General features: G+C 39.4%; 1 pseudogene; it reads right to left on the minus strand.

The window, feature by feature from the left end:
* Positions 1–8,235: 8,235 nt before the first annotated feature.
* LOC145641167 (small nucleolar RNA R71) lies at positions 8,236–8,334 on the minus strand (annotated as a pseudogene).
* Between the last annotated feature and the right edge of the window lie 4,431 nt (positions 8,335–12,765).

Genomic DNA, 12,765 nt, shown 5'->3' on the forward strand with positions numbered 1-12,765 from the left:
ACGGAACCTTTCATAGCAGTCGGCTTTTCAAGAGTTAGCCGATCCTTAATTTCCAAAAGGATGGAGCAGCAGTCCTTGTGGAATTTGTACCTTTGAACGTACGGCTTCCACTCTTTTTTCTTCTTCCGGGCCGGTTGATCAGAGTTATCAATGGCCCAGACTTGCTTTTTCTTTTTGCTTTCTTCTGGCTTAGGAGCTGGCTGAGCAGGCCGACTCTCTTTCTGTCGGTCAGACTTCTTATGGTTCGACTTCTTATTGGAGGAGCAGAGTTCGGTCGCCTGTATGTAGGCTTCCGCCTCTCGCAAGGCTCCTTGCAGGGTAAAGATTTGTTTGCGGACGAGTTTGTACTTAAAAGTAGACCCGTCCTACAGACCCTTAAAGAAGTCTGTGAAGGCGACCTCATCAGACAGCCCATGAATCTGGATTCGGACCAGATTGAACCGCCTGACGTAGGATCGCAAACCTTCTCTATCTCCCTGCTGTACATTGCCCAAGTCAAGACTTGTCTTTTTGGCAGGGATGTTCATAGAGAAGTTTGATGCAAACAAGAACGCAAGCGTCTTGAAGCTATTTATGCAGCCAGCCGGCAGGTTGCCAAACCACTGCTGGGCTATGCCCTTCAGGGTGGCTGGAAAGCAACGACACCATGCGACATCATCCAACCCCTGTAAATACATGAGGTGGGTGTATGCTAGCAGGTGGTCTTCTGGGTTGGAGGTCCCGTCATAGGCTCCAACCAGAACGTTTTTAACTTTAGCCGGCTGTACGGCTTCATTTATTTTCCTGGAGAAAGCAGAGGGTTGATCTCCAAGGTGTTGCAGCCTAAGCTGCCAGTCCATCGGCTGATAGCCGTATGCCGCCTGTCTTCCATAGAGGGTAGGTTGCATGTAAGGTACAACTGGCGCCTGGTACAATGGCTGTGCCATGTACTGGGCGGACTGAATCACATGCGGCCCAGACTGAACCTTTTGGCTGCTTGTTGGGGTCTAATGTACAGACTGGGAACACCTCACAGAGGTATTCCGAAAGCTATCATGATAAGTCGACGTTGAAGCCGACTCTGATTGCTGGGTTCTCCTCTCCTCAATGAATTGTCGAGCGTCAGAGAACGTTTTCTTGCTACCATCTGGCTGTATGTGCTGGATGGGTTTTCTTGCGCTCATTTCTGGGAAACGGAGCCAATTAAGGTCAAATTGGGGCCTGGTCTTCTCCTTAGGAGCAGGATGAGGGGTCGGCTGTGATGTGAATTATTGATCCGAAAAGATGATGTGAATTATTGATCCGAAAATCAACAAAACACAAGGGATATGTTTAAGTCTAATTCTATACAGGAAATCCACCAAGAATTAAACAAAAACTAAGATTAATCAATTAAGAATCCACCTAATTAATCAATCCAAACGAATGTTTTAACTAAAACAAGCAAAACAGCAATTGATCGCAATCAACCAAAACTCAAGTATGCAACTTAAGAAATAAATCTGAATATTAATCTATGTATGTCTATTTGTGTGTTTACAGCCCTATTTATAAGACTTAGTTTACCTAGGAAGATTAGGACAAGTCCCTAATTCAATCCTAATTAAACTAGAATTCTAACTTGCTTGAAGAGCAAGCACCTTGGAGCACAAGCATACACCAAACTCCTTGGAGAACAAGCACACGCCTAAACTGATTTATTTTGCTAACTAGCTGATTTTTAAAGCAACTAAATAAATAAATAAAAATTAAAGAACTAAATAAAGATTAAAGATCCTAATGCTTGAACCAAGAAAAACCCTTTCAAGTGAAAGGTAAAAACTTGTAAGCAAAATCTAAGTAAAGAAAATTCAAGAAAGTTCAAGAAAGTGAACTAGACTCGAAGAAAAACCACTAAGCAAACCGTGGCTTTGCTTTGATATCCAAGAAAGTGTCCATGCAATGCGTGGCTTGAATCAATGTTTAGGGACAAGCTATCTTGATGCATGATAAGCAAATCTTCGAAGTTCTCCATGCTTAGACTTGCATCATCCTCCTCTTCTTCGAAAGAATTTGTCCTCAAATCTCGAAGTTCCTCATCAGGAATATACTTAGCCAAATCGCCAACATTGAATGTAACACTAACTCCATATTCTCCCGGAAGTTCTAACTTATAAGCATTGTCATTGATCTTCTCAATAATCTTGAAAGGACCTTCACTTCTAGGCATCAACTTATTCTTGACAAATCTTCTATAGAACGAAGCTAGACCATGAAAAGACCTTACTTCACTCATATTAGTAGGAATAAGCCAAGTTTTAATAGCCTCTACTTTCGAATGATCAACTGAAACACCATCCTTTAATACAACATAACCAAGAAAAGTAACACTAGGCACTAAGAAGTAGCATTTTTCAAGCTTAGCATAGAGTTTCTTCTCTCTTAACACTTCAAACACACTTGTTAGATGATTTAAATGATCATGCAAATTTTTAGAGTATATCAGAATATCATCTAAATAAACAACAACAAACTTGCCAAGGAAAGGTTTAAGTACCTCATGCATCAACCTCATGAAAGTGCTAGGTGCATTAGTGAGTCCAAACGGCATCACCAACCATTCATACAACCCTAACTTAGTCTTGAATGCTGTTTTCCACTCATCTCCTTCTCTCATTCGAATTTGATGATAACCACTCATAAGATCAATCTTAGAAAACAACTGTGAACCATGTAGTTCATCAAGTAGATCATCTAATCTTGGAATAGGAAATCGGTATTTGATAGTGATGTTATTCACACTCCTACTATCAATACACATGCGCCAACTCCCATCTTTCTTTGGGACAAGTAAAGTAGGCACAGCACAAGGGCTCATACTTTCCCTCACGTATCCTCTAGTCATAAGCTCTTCAATTTGCCTTTGCATCTCCTTTGTTTCTTCCGGATTACTTCTATAGGCTGCCTTATTAGGTAATGGTGCTCCCGGAATCATGTCAATTTGATGCTCTATCCCACGAATAGGAGGTAGTCCCGGAGGTAATTCCTTAGGAAAGACATCCTTGAATTCTTCTAATACAGATTCCAATTCATACGGCCTCTTTGCTTGTTTATCTTGATCAATTCGAATCTCATTAGAAACAAGTATATATACCACATTGTTGCTGCAAACCTCTTTTTCTAATTCCCTCTCACTAATCAAATAAGAACTCTTCGAATTAGAGGTAACATTAGAAGACTTGTTGCTTATCAAAGGTTTTAAAGCAACCGGTCTCTCTTTTTCTCCTTTTCTCACAACATACACATTAGTCCTTCCATCAAACTTCACAAATCTATCATATTTCCAAGGACGGCCTAATAGTATATGACAAGCATCCATAGGACAAACATCACACAAAACTTTATCATGAAATTTACCAATTGAAAAGGAGATTAAGGCTTGTTTAGTTACCTTAACATCACTCGAATTATTAAGCCAATGAAGCTTATAAGGGCTTGGATGTTCAGTAGTTGGCCACTTCAATTTGTCTACCAAAGTAGTAGATACCACATTAGTGCAACTCCCCATGTCTATGATCATATCACACAACCTATCTTCTACCTTGCACCTTGTAAGAAAGATTTTCTCCCTTTGATTGTTTTCCATAGGTACGGTTTTAGAGTGTAGCGCCCTTCTTAGAACCAAACTTTGACCATGAGTCTCGGGATCAATTTCGTCAATATGCCCCTCCTCTTCTTCAAAGTTTTCCTCTTCGTTCTTTTCTTCATAGTCACTATCTTGCTCACACTTAGCTTGTTCTTGTTCCCACTCTTGAGCAGTCATTACTCTTTTTGATGGACAATTAGTTGCAATGTGACCAACACTGCCACACTTGAAGCACTTCCTATCTTCAACAAGCTTTTTAGGAGCTTCAAACTTTGATTTAGTCTCCTTGTAGTTCGAACTAGAACCACTTTTCTCCAAGCTGTTCTTCTCAAAAGGTTTAGTGAAACCTTTTACAAAGGGCTTAGTGTACGTCCCTTTCTTCCCCTTTATCTGTTTTTCAACTTTCAAAGCTACCTTGCAAACATCCTCAAAGGACCAATATTGTTGCAATTCAACAAAACACAAGGGATATGTTTAAGTCTAATTCTATACAGGAAATCCACCAATATAATTCTCAACAGTCATAGAATTTTGTTTAAAAAGTTGCATCTTAAGATAAACATCTTGAATATAATCACTAGGTACGAACCTTTTTTTCATGTGCTTCTTGAGTTGTTCCCAAGTTGAGATTCTTGCACGCCCCTCCTTATGCCTTTTCTTCTTTAGATTATCATACCAAAGACTAGCATAACCGGTCAGTTTTAATTCAGCCAATTTGCATCTTTTCCTTTCATCATACTCCTTGTAATCAAAGAGTGTCTCGGCCCTTCTAATCCACTCAAAGTATTTTTCAGGTTCATTCATACTCCCATTGAATTCGGGAAGATCTAATCTAAGGTTCCTATCATCATCCTTTGGTCTATCTCTTCTCCTAGGCCTTGGTGATTCATCACTTGAAGAATAATTATTTCGTGGCCTTCTTGGATTCCTCCTTGGTTGTTCTTCCTCACTTGAACCAGAATTAGGGTTAGAATTTCCTTTCCTTGAAGAACCTCCAGCAAGAGTATCAAGCCTTTTTAATATCTCGTCCATCCTTGCTGCCAACTCGTCAATTCGCCTATCTCTTCTAAGATTTTGAGCCTGTTCTAAGGTTAATCCCCTTGGAACTTGTGGAACCTCCTCATCACTCATGATTCTAAAAATTATGAAATTTTATATGGTGATAGCTGGACGTTTTTAGAGTTCAATGCAAAAAGAATCACTCAAAAATTCCCAGCCAATTGTTCCCAGTTTAATTTTTTCCGAAGTTGCGTAACCTGGCTCTGATACCAAAGATGATGTGAATTATTGATCCGAAAATCAACAAAACACAAGGGATATGTTTAAGTCTAATTCTATACAGGAAATCCACCAAGAATTAAACAAAAACTAAGATTAATCAATTAAGAATCCACCTAATTAATCAATCCAAACGAATGTTTTAACTAAAACAAGCAAAACAGCAATTGATCGCAATCAACCAAAACTCAAGTATGCAACTTAAGAAATAATCTGAATATTAATCTCTATGTATATATTTATTCGTGTGTTTACAGCCCTATTTATAAGACTTAGTTTACCTAGGAAGATTAGGACAAGTCCCTAATTCAATCCTAATTAAACTAGAATTCTAACTTGCTTGAAGAGCAAGCACCTTGGCGCACAAGCATACACCAAACTCCTTGGAGAACAAGCACATGCCTAAACTGATTTATTTTGCTAACTAACTGATTTTTAAAGCAACTAAATAAATAAATAAAAATTAAAGAACTAAATAAAGATTAAAGATCCTAATGCTTGAACCAAGAAAAACCCTTTCAAGTGAAAGGTAAAAACTTGTAAGCAAAATCTAAGTAAAGAAAATTCAAGAAAGTTCAAGAAAGTGAACTAGACTCCAAGAAAAACCACTAAGCAAACCGTGGCTTTGCTTTGATATCCAAGAAAGTGTCCATGCAATGCTTGGCTTGAATCAATGTTTAGGGACAAGCTATCTTGATGCATGATAAGCAAATCTTTGAAGTTCTCCATGCTTAGACTTGCATCAGGCTGACGGTCCCTGACCGACTTCTGTTTGCCAGCTTGGGCTGGCTTCTTGGCCGACTGCTCCTTTCTAGGAGTAGGCGACTTCTTTGAGGCGAGCTGCTTGATTTCACCCCTGAGGCTGCTCAGAAGTGACATTAGCTCATCCCGAGTGACGGGAGTTGATCCTGCCGCCTGGGAAGGATCAAACGGCCGCCCCAAGGGCTTCTTTGGCTGACCAGCAGTTTTGCTTGGTCCTGCCTGAACATGGGGACGCTCTCGCCGTTCCTTAGTGAGGATGCGTTTAGAGATGAGGGATCCATTTGGATCCACATAGGTTTCGACATCAGCGTCTTCACCTGAGTCGTGGTCCGTTTGGACCAGTACATCATTTGGAGGCCGAATGGCATCCGGATTTGGTACAACCTCTTGTGAAGCCATTTCAGAGGTACTCTCCCCACAGACGGCGCCAAATGTTTCGGGGGTTTTTGTCCCTCGGGAGAGTTACAACACTGAAACTGGATTCAACTGAGGATGCCGTACCTGCAAAGAAAACGGACCGCCGGATGGTCGGTGGTCCGCCTCCGAAGATTAAGTTAGTAAATGTTCGGAAATAAAACGTGCGGAAGTAAAGTTATCTGCTTGGATTCCAAGCTCAGGTAAAGTGCTGTGTGTTCATTGAAAACGACATCTCTGTGGTAAGTGACGTATTGTCTCGTATTGCGTGTCAAAAAGTTCTCTCTCTTTTTTTTGTTGTTGTGTTGTCGTCATAAATGACATAATGTCCCTATTTATAGGGTCCTCTTGAAAAGTGTGCCTTCCTAGGATCTGGTGACCTAGGAGTTAGGTCACGCCGTTTTGCGGCGCCTCAGGATTTGGGCCTTAGAACGCCGCCATCCCAAGGCCGATGCCTAAGTGACACGTGTCACTGTGCCCAATGGATTTTGAAACACTTTTTGTGTGACACGTGTCGCCACCTGAATGGTCCCTGCTGGACCTTCAGTCCACGTAGGACGGAGAAGAGTCCTCCCTCCACGTGTCATCATTCCATAGGTCCAAATGGCACCTATATGGAGGACACGTGGCACTTTCTGATTGGGCCACTTGGCCGGGTATAAAATACCCAAATCACTTTGGGTTCGACCCTTAGCTTGCCCTATACTCGTATATGGTTTGTTAAGCGTTTACAAATTTAGTTTGACTTAGGGAAGAATAGATAACGACCTAGTTCCAACCCTTGTCAAAATGGCGTCGTTGTCGGGGAATGACATTGATGCTTTGTTATAGTTGTTGAGTCTATTTCATTCTAAAAAAAATCACAAAAAGATTTTTCCTCTTTAAGGCTACACTTGTAGCCGTGCTACTAATCGTTAGAGTTGTATGCATAGAGCACGTGGTCATTCTTTTGTGCCATTTGATCCGGAGATCGAGAGGACTATTACAAAACTAAGGGTTGCTAGGCGATCTTTTAGCTCTAGCATTTCAAGTGAAGAAGAACCGATGATGTGAATTATTGATCCGAAAATCAACAAAACACAAGGGATATGTTTAAGTCTAATTCTATACAGGAAATCCACCAAGAATTAAACAAAAACTAAGATTAATCAATTAAGAATCCACCTAATTAATCAATCCAAACGAATGTTTTAACTAAAACAAGCAAAACAGCAATTGATCGCAATCAACCAAAACTCAAGTATGCAACTTAAGAAATAATCTGAATATTAATCTATGTATATGTTTATTCGTGTGTTTACAGCCCTATTTATAAGACTTAGTTTACCTAGGAAGATTAGGACAAGTCCCTAATTCAATCCTAATTAAACTAGAATTCTAACTTGCTTGAAGAGCAAGCACCTTGGCGCACAAGCATACACCAAACTGATTTATTTTGCTAACTAACTGATTTTTAAAGCAACTAAATAAATAAATAAAAATTAAAGAACTAAATAAAGATTAAAGATCCTAATGCTTGAACCAAGAAAAACCCTTTCAAGTGAAAGGTAAAAACTTGTAAGCAAAATCTAAGTAAAGAAAATTCAAGAAAGTTCAAGAAAGTGAACTAGACTCGAAGAAAAACCACTAAGCAAACCGTGGCTTTGCTTTGATATCCAAGAAAGTGTCCATGCAATGCTTGGCTTGAATCAATGTTTAGGGATAAACTATCTTGATGCATGATAAGCAAATCTTCGAAGTTCTCCATGCTTAGACTTGCATCACGCAACAAGTGGAACAAGCAAGAATGGGAGAGAATCCGAGAGTGTTATTGGAAGAATTGGGAATTCCTGGTGCATATAGATTTAATAGTGGAATTGCTCCACCTACAACACCGAAAATGATTTTGAAATTAGGTCGGCTATGATCACTTTGATAGAAAGGTGACAATTTAGTGGAGCCAAGCATGAGAGCCCGCTAAATCATCTCAAGGAGTTTGAAAAATATTGCAATACTATCAAGGTGAATAGAGTTTCCCAAGAATTCATCCGCCTCAAGCTCTTTCCTTTTTCTCTCATTGGGCTTGCTTTGGAATGGCTAGACAAGGAGGTTAAGCCGAATTCTCTAACAACATGGGACGATGTTAAAAAGGAATTTCTAACTCGTTTCTATCCACAAAAGAAAATGGCGGAGGCAAGAGCTTTGATTTAAGGTTTCAAACAAAAGCCAAGTGAGAGCCTCTATGAAGCATGGCAGAGGTATAAGGAGTATCAAAGGGAGTGTCCTCATTACGAGATTCCAATCTATCAAATCATTCAAATTTTCTACGGAGGCCTAACTCCCCAAGGCAAGTCATGCCTAGATGGAGGAGCCGGTGGTCCCATCATGAATAGGACGGAAGAAGAAGTGGTGAACATCATTGAGGATGTTGTGAAGTATTATAGAGTTTGGCAAGATGGTGAGAAAGAATCAACTAGCAAGAGTAGCTCTATGGTGTACTCGATTGATCATTTGAATGCAATAAACAATCTCTCTTCACAAATGGCAAACTTGGGGAAGAAAGTAAGTGCAATCAAGGAAAAATTGGAGAGTTCTTCTTCCCAAGCTCCAAGTCTTCCCTCCTAATTTAAGGGGAGAGGTACTCCTTCTAACTCTCCTCCCCCTCCTTCTTCTAGTAATATGCCTAGTGGTTGTTTGTTTTGTGATGTGTGTGGTTCATATGATCATGATTCTAGTAATTGCCCTCATGCTTTTCCAAAGATTAATGATGATTTTGACAATAATGAGAGTGAACATGTGAACTTTGTGTCAAACAATAATAATGTGCAAAAGTTTGATAACCAAAGGGGTCAATGGAATAGGAATAACCAAAACCATGGTAATTTTAACAATTATAACCAAGGTGGTGGTTATAGGAACCAAGGGAACCAAGGTTCTCGAGGGAACTATAACAATCAAGGTTATAGTGGCCAAAATCAAAACCAAAATTACGGTAATCAAAACCAAGGTTATGGAAATCATAATCAAGGTGGTGGTAACCATAATCAAGGTTATGGTCAAAATCAAAACAGGGGTAATTGGAACAATCAAGGGAGAGGTAATTTTCAAGGTAATGCTCAAAGAGGCCCTCCACCCGGATTTGCTCCAAAGACTTAAGTTGATAATTCCTATTTACAATCCTCTTCTTCTATAACTAGTTTGGAGGAAATCATTGAAAATGAAACAAAGTTGTTGAGCGCTTACATGGCCATAAGTGACAAGAAATTCAATGAAGTGATGACTCCTAATAAGATGCTTGAAAACAAAATTTCTCAACTTGCTAATGCTTTGAAAGACCATGTTAGTCCTTCTTCTTTACCTTCCCAAGGCTTAGATCCCAAGAGACCCATGAATGCTATTTTTACAAGGAGTGGTAAGGTTCTTGAGGAGAGTATGCCTAGGAAGAGTGGTACTAAGGAGGGTCCTAAGGAGGTCTTGGTTGAGGATGAGAGAAATTGTGCATCTTTGAGTAAGGTTGTGATAGAGACACCTAGAGAGGTAAGAGTGGAGAAGGAGATTGTGAAACCCAAACTTCCATATCCACAAAAATTCATGAGACATAAGTTGGATGAACAATTTGGAAGATTTATTGACATGCTTAAGCAACTTCATCTTTCTCTATCTTTTACCGAAGTTGTTACCCAAATGCCCAACTATGAAAAATCCCTCAAAGACATTTTGAGTGGTAGGAGGTCTTGTGATGTGGTGGAGACGGTCAACTTAACCGATAATTGTAGTGCAATCATAATGAACAAGATGTCACCCAAGTTGAAAGATCCCAGAAACTTCTCTATACCTTGTGCCATTAACAAGATGCAAATTGATAATGCCTTATGTGATTTAGGAGCTAGTGTTAGCTTAATGCCATATTCGGTTTATCAAAGACTTGAGTTAGGATAACTTATGCCTTCTAAGATTACCTTGCAATTGGCCGATAGGTCAATTAAGATTCCCAAGGAGAAGGTTGAGGATGTTCCTTAGAGAGTAGCGAAGTTTGTTATTCCGGTAGATTTTGTGGTGCTTGAAATGGATGAATATGCTACCATTCCCATTATTCTTGGTAGACCTTTCCTTGCTACCTCGGGTGCTATGATTGATGTTAAGAGTGCAAAGATTTCAGTCAAGGTAGGAGAAGAAGTTATTGAATTTGACATGAATGAAAGCATGATATATCCATGTTCATCTTTAGAAAATTGCATGTTGATTGATTCTCTTGATCATGTTGTATCTTCCATGCATGAGCACTTGCTCACTTCTAATGATTCTCTTGAGAATGTCTTGTAAAATAAGGATAAGGTAGGTGCTCCTATCAAGGAAGTGACAATGTATGAGGATTTGCTTAATGGAAGCATTTAGGAAGTGGATGAGCATATATTTGCATGAATATCTCAAGCCAAGAAGCTTTGTAAGCCGCCACTTCAAAGCAAGGTGAAGGTGAATCAATGGTTGGGGTCAAACCTTTTCCATCACGCTTTAGCATCAAGGGATCAAGATGAAGCGGTCCCAAATCAGTCAAGAGTGGTTTTCCAAATGTCTTTGTGGAAGTCTCAATGAAAGATTTTCTTTCTCCGTTCAAGGCTAAAGGCAATCGTCTAATGAAGTATTTTGACGATGCTTTTGTTGGTTTGGTAGACTCATTGTTTCTCCGCCAAACACCTTAATTGGTGGAAGACGTTGAGCTAACGACATTAACTAAAAGCGCTACTCGGGAGGCAACCCGGTTTTCTAACCTTTTTCTTTGATCTAATATTTTTCTTTATTTCCTCCTTTGAGAAATTTTCTTATTTCTTTCTATTTTGGTTTGTTTCTTTTGATCTTAGGTACCATGGGATTTGAATCGGAGAAAATTTCCAACAATATTGGTGCTACTTCAAGACTTCGTAAGGTTTGGTTATGCTTAGAGGAAAGGGGTTGTTGAGGTTATATGTTCTCGTGTTTGCATTCCCATCGATTTTTATTCATGTTCAAACATATTTTAGATTCTTTCTTTTAAAATTTTTGAGTCATTGATCATGACATTTGATAGGGACAGTGAGAATGCAAATACGAAAGCAAATTTAAGGGGTATTTCTCTTTTTAGCGCCATACCGAGATGTGGGGGGTGCGCACGCACAAAGCTGTGCATGCGCGCATCACGAAGACCCTGCGGGCGCAGATACTTGTGTACCAAAGATGTCAAAATCCGACAAGGAACTTCCCGCAGGCTACCCGCGGGCGCGACATTATCGGGAGAGGGCGCGACACCTTCTAGCAGCCCCTATAACCCCAAACGCACCTTCTCTTTAATTTCTTTCATTTTCCCTCCTAAAACCCTATACCCTCTCTTGCAATACCAAGCCTACTTCACCTTTTTTGCTATCATTTCAACATCAATTTCAATTGCCAAAATCAAGTTTTTCAAATCTTCAACACAAAACAAAATTTTCAGATTTCTTTCCCCAATTCAAGCAAGAAAAAAATTGGGTCTTTATCAAAATTTTGAAATTTTGTGTTGAGGTTTGGAGTTTGTTTTTGGGAATCTTATTTGTTCTTACATCTCCATTTTGAGCATTTTTCAAGCTTTTCAAGGCTTCATTGAGGTATGGTTTCTTATTGTCTATTCATCATCTTCCTTTTTTATTTAAAGCTTGAACCTTTATGCTTTCATGGTGAAATTCTATGGTTAGTACTTTTCACTTGGAATTTATGTTGAATGATATCATTGGATGTTGAATTGAAGTTTCCTCATGATAAATGTATGAACTTTGATTGAATTTTTGAATAATAATTGTTGGCTATTTTCTCTCTCAGGGTTTTCTTTATATTAGTTTCTTATCTTTGATAATTTAATGAATGGGATTTATTTTTCAAATTGACTCATGAATTGGTTTCTTATGTTCAAGTTTGCTTTTAATCCACGATTGTTTGCTTAATATTCATGATGTTATCAATGGCATTGTTCATTTGTTACCATTTCTTGCTTCTATTTTGAAATATTTCCATTTTGTGCTTGTTGTTGAACAACTACTTATGCTTAGTCTTGATACTTTGTAGATGGCCTCACTTCGTCAAAAGAAGCGTGCTAGAGCTAGTTCAAGCAAGCCGAGGTATATTGTTCCGCTTCTATCGGAGGTTGAGGAAACTTATGGCATTGAGTTTTCAAAGGAATCTCATTGGGAGTGTTTCAAATGTCTTTCAAAGAGAAAGCTTAGGCCAACGCGTTTCTATGATCAAACGACAACAAAGTTTCTAGGGATTGACGAGGATGTTTGCCTCCTTGCGAAAGGCCTTGATCTTTTGGACTTCTTGGATTTGAATGCCCCCTACTTATGCTAGGGTGACTTATGAATTCCTTTCTTCTCTCGAGGTTGTTCATGAACCGGGTGCAAATTACTCAAAGATTTTGACTTTCCAACTCTTCAACAATGATCACTCTTTGACGGGTGCTCAATATGTTCATACTTCAAGTTTCCTTGGGCTGAGGATCAGGATCATTGTATTTCTCCGGCTCATGGTAGAATGATAAGTGAGCATGGATATGATGAGCAACGTTGGTGGAGTATCTCGGAAGAAGGAAAGTATGACCGTCAAACTTCAAAGTCCGCTTCCATGATTCATCCGGCTATGCAATATTTCTACCGAATCCTCATCTACGCCCTTTGCTCCAAGGACCCTTTAGGAGCTATATCTCGTGAGGAGCTTTGTTGGTT

The sequence above is a fragment of the Chenopodium album genome, chromosome 7 (genome assembly GCF_948465745.1).
Source record: "Chenopodium album chromosome 7, dcCheAlbu1.1, whole genome shotgun sequence".
NCBI lineage: Eukaryota > Viridiplantae > Streptophyta > Magnoliopsida > Caryophyllales > Amaranthaceae > Chenopodium > Chenopodium album.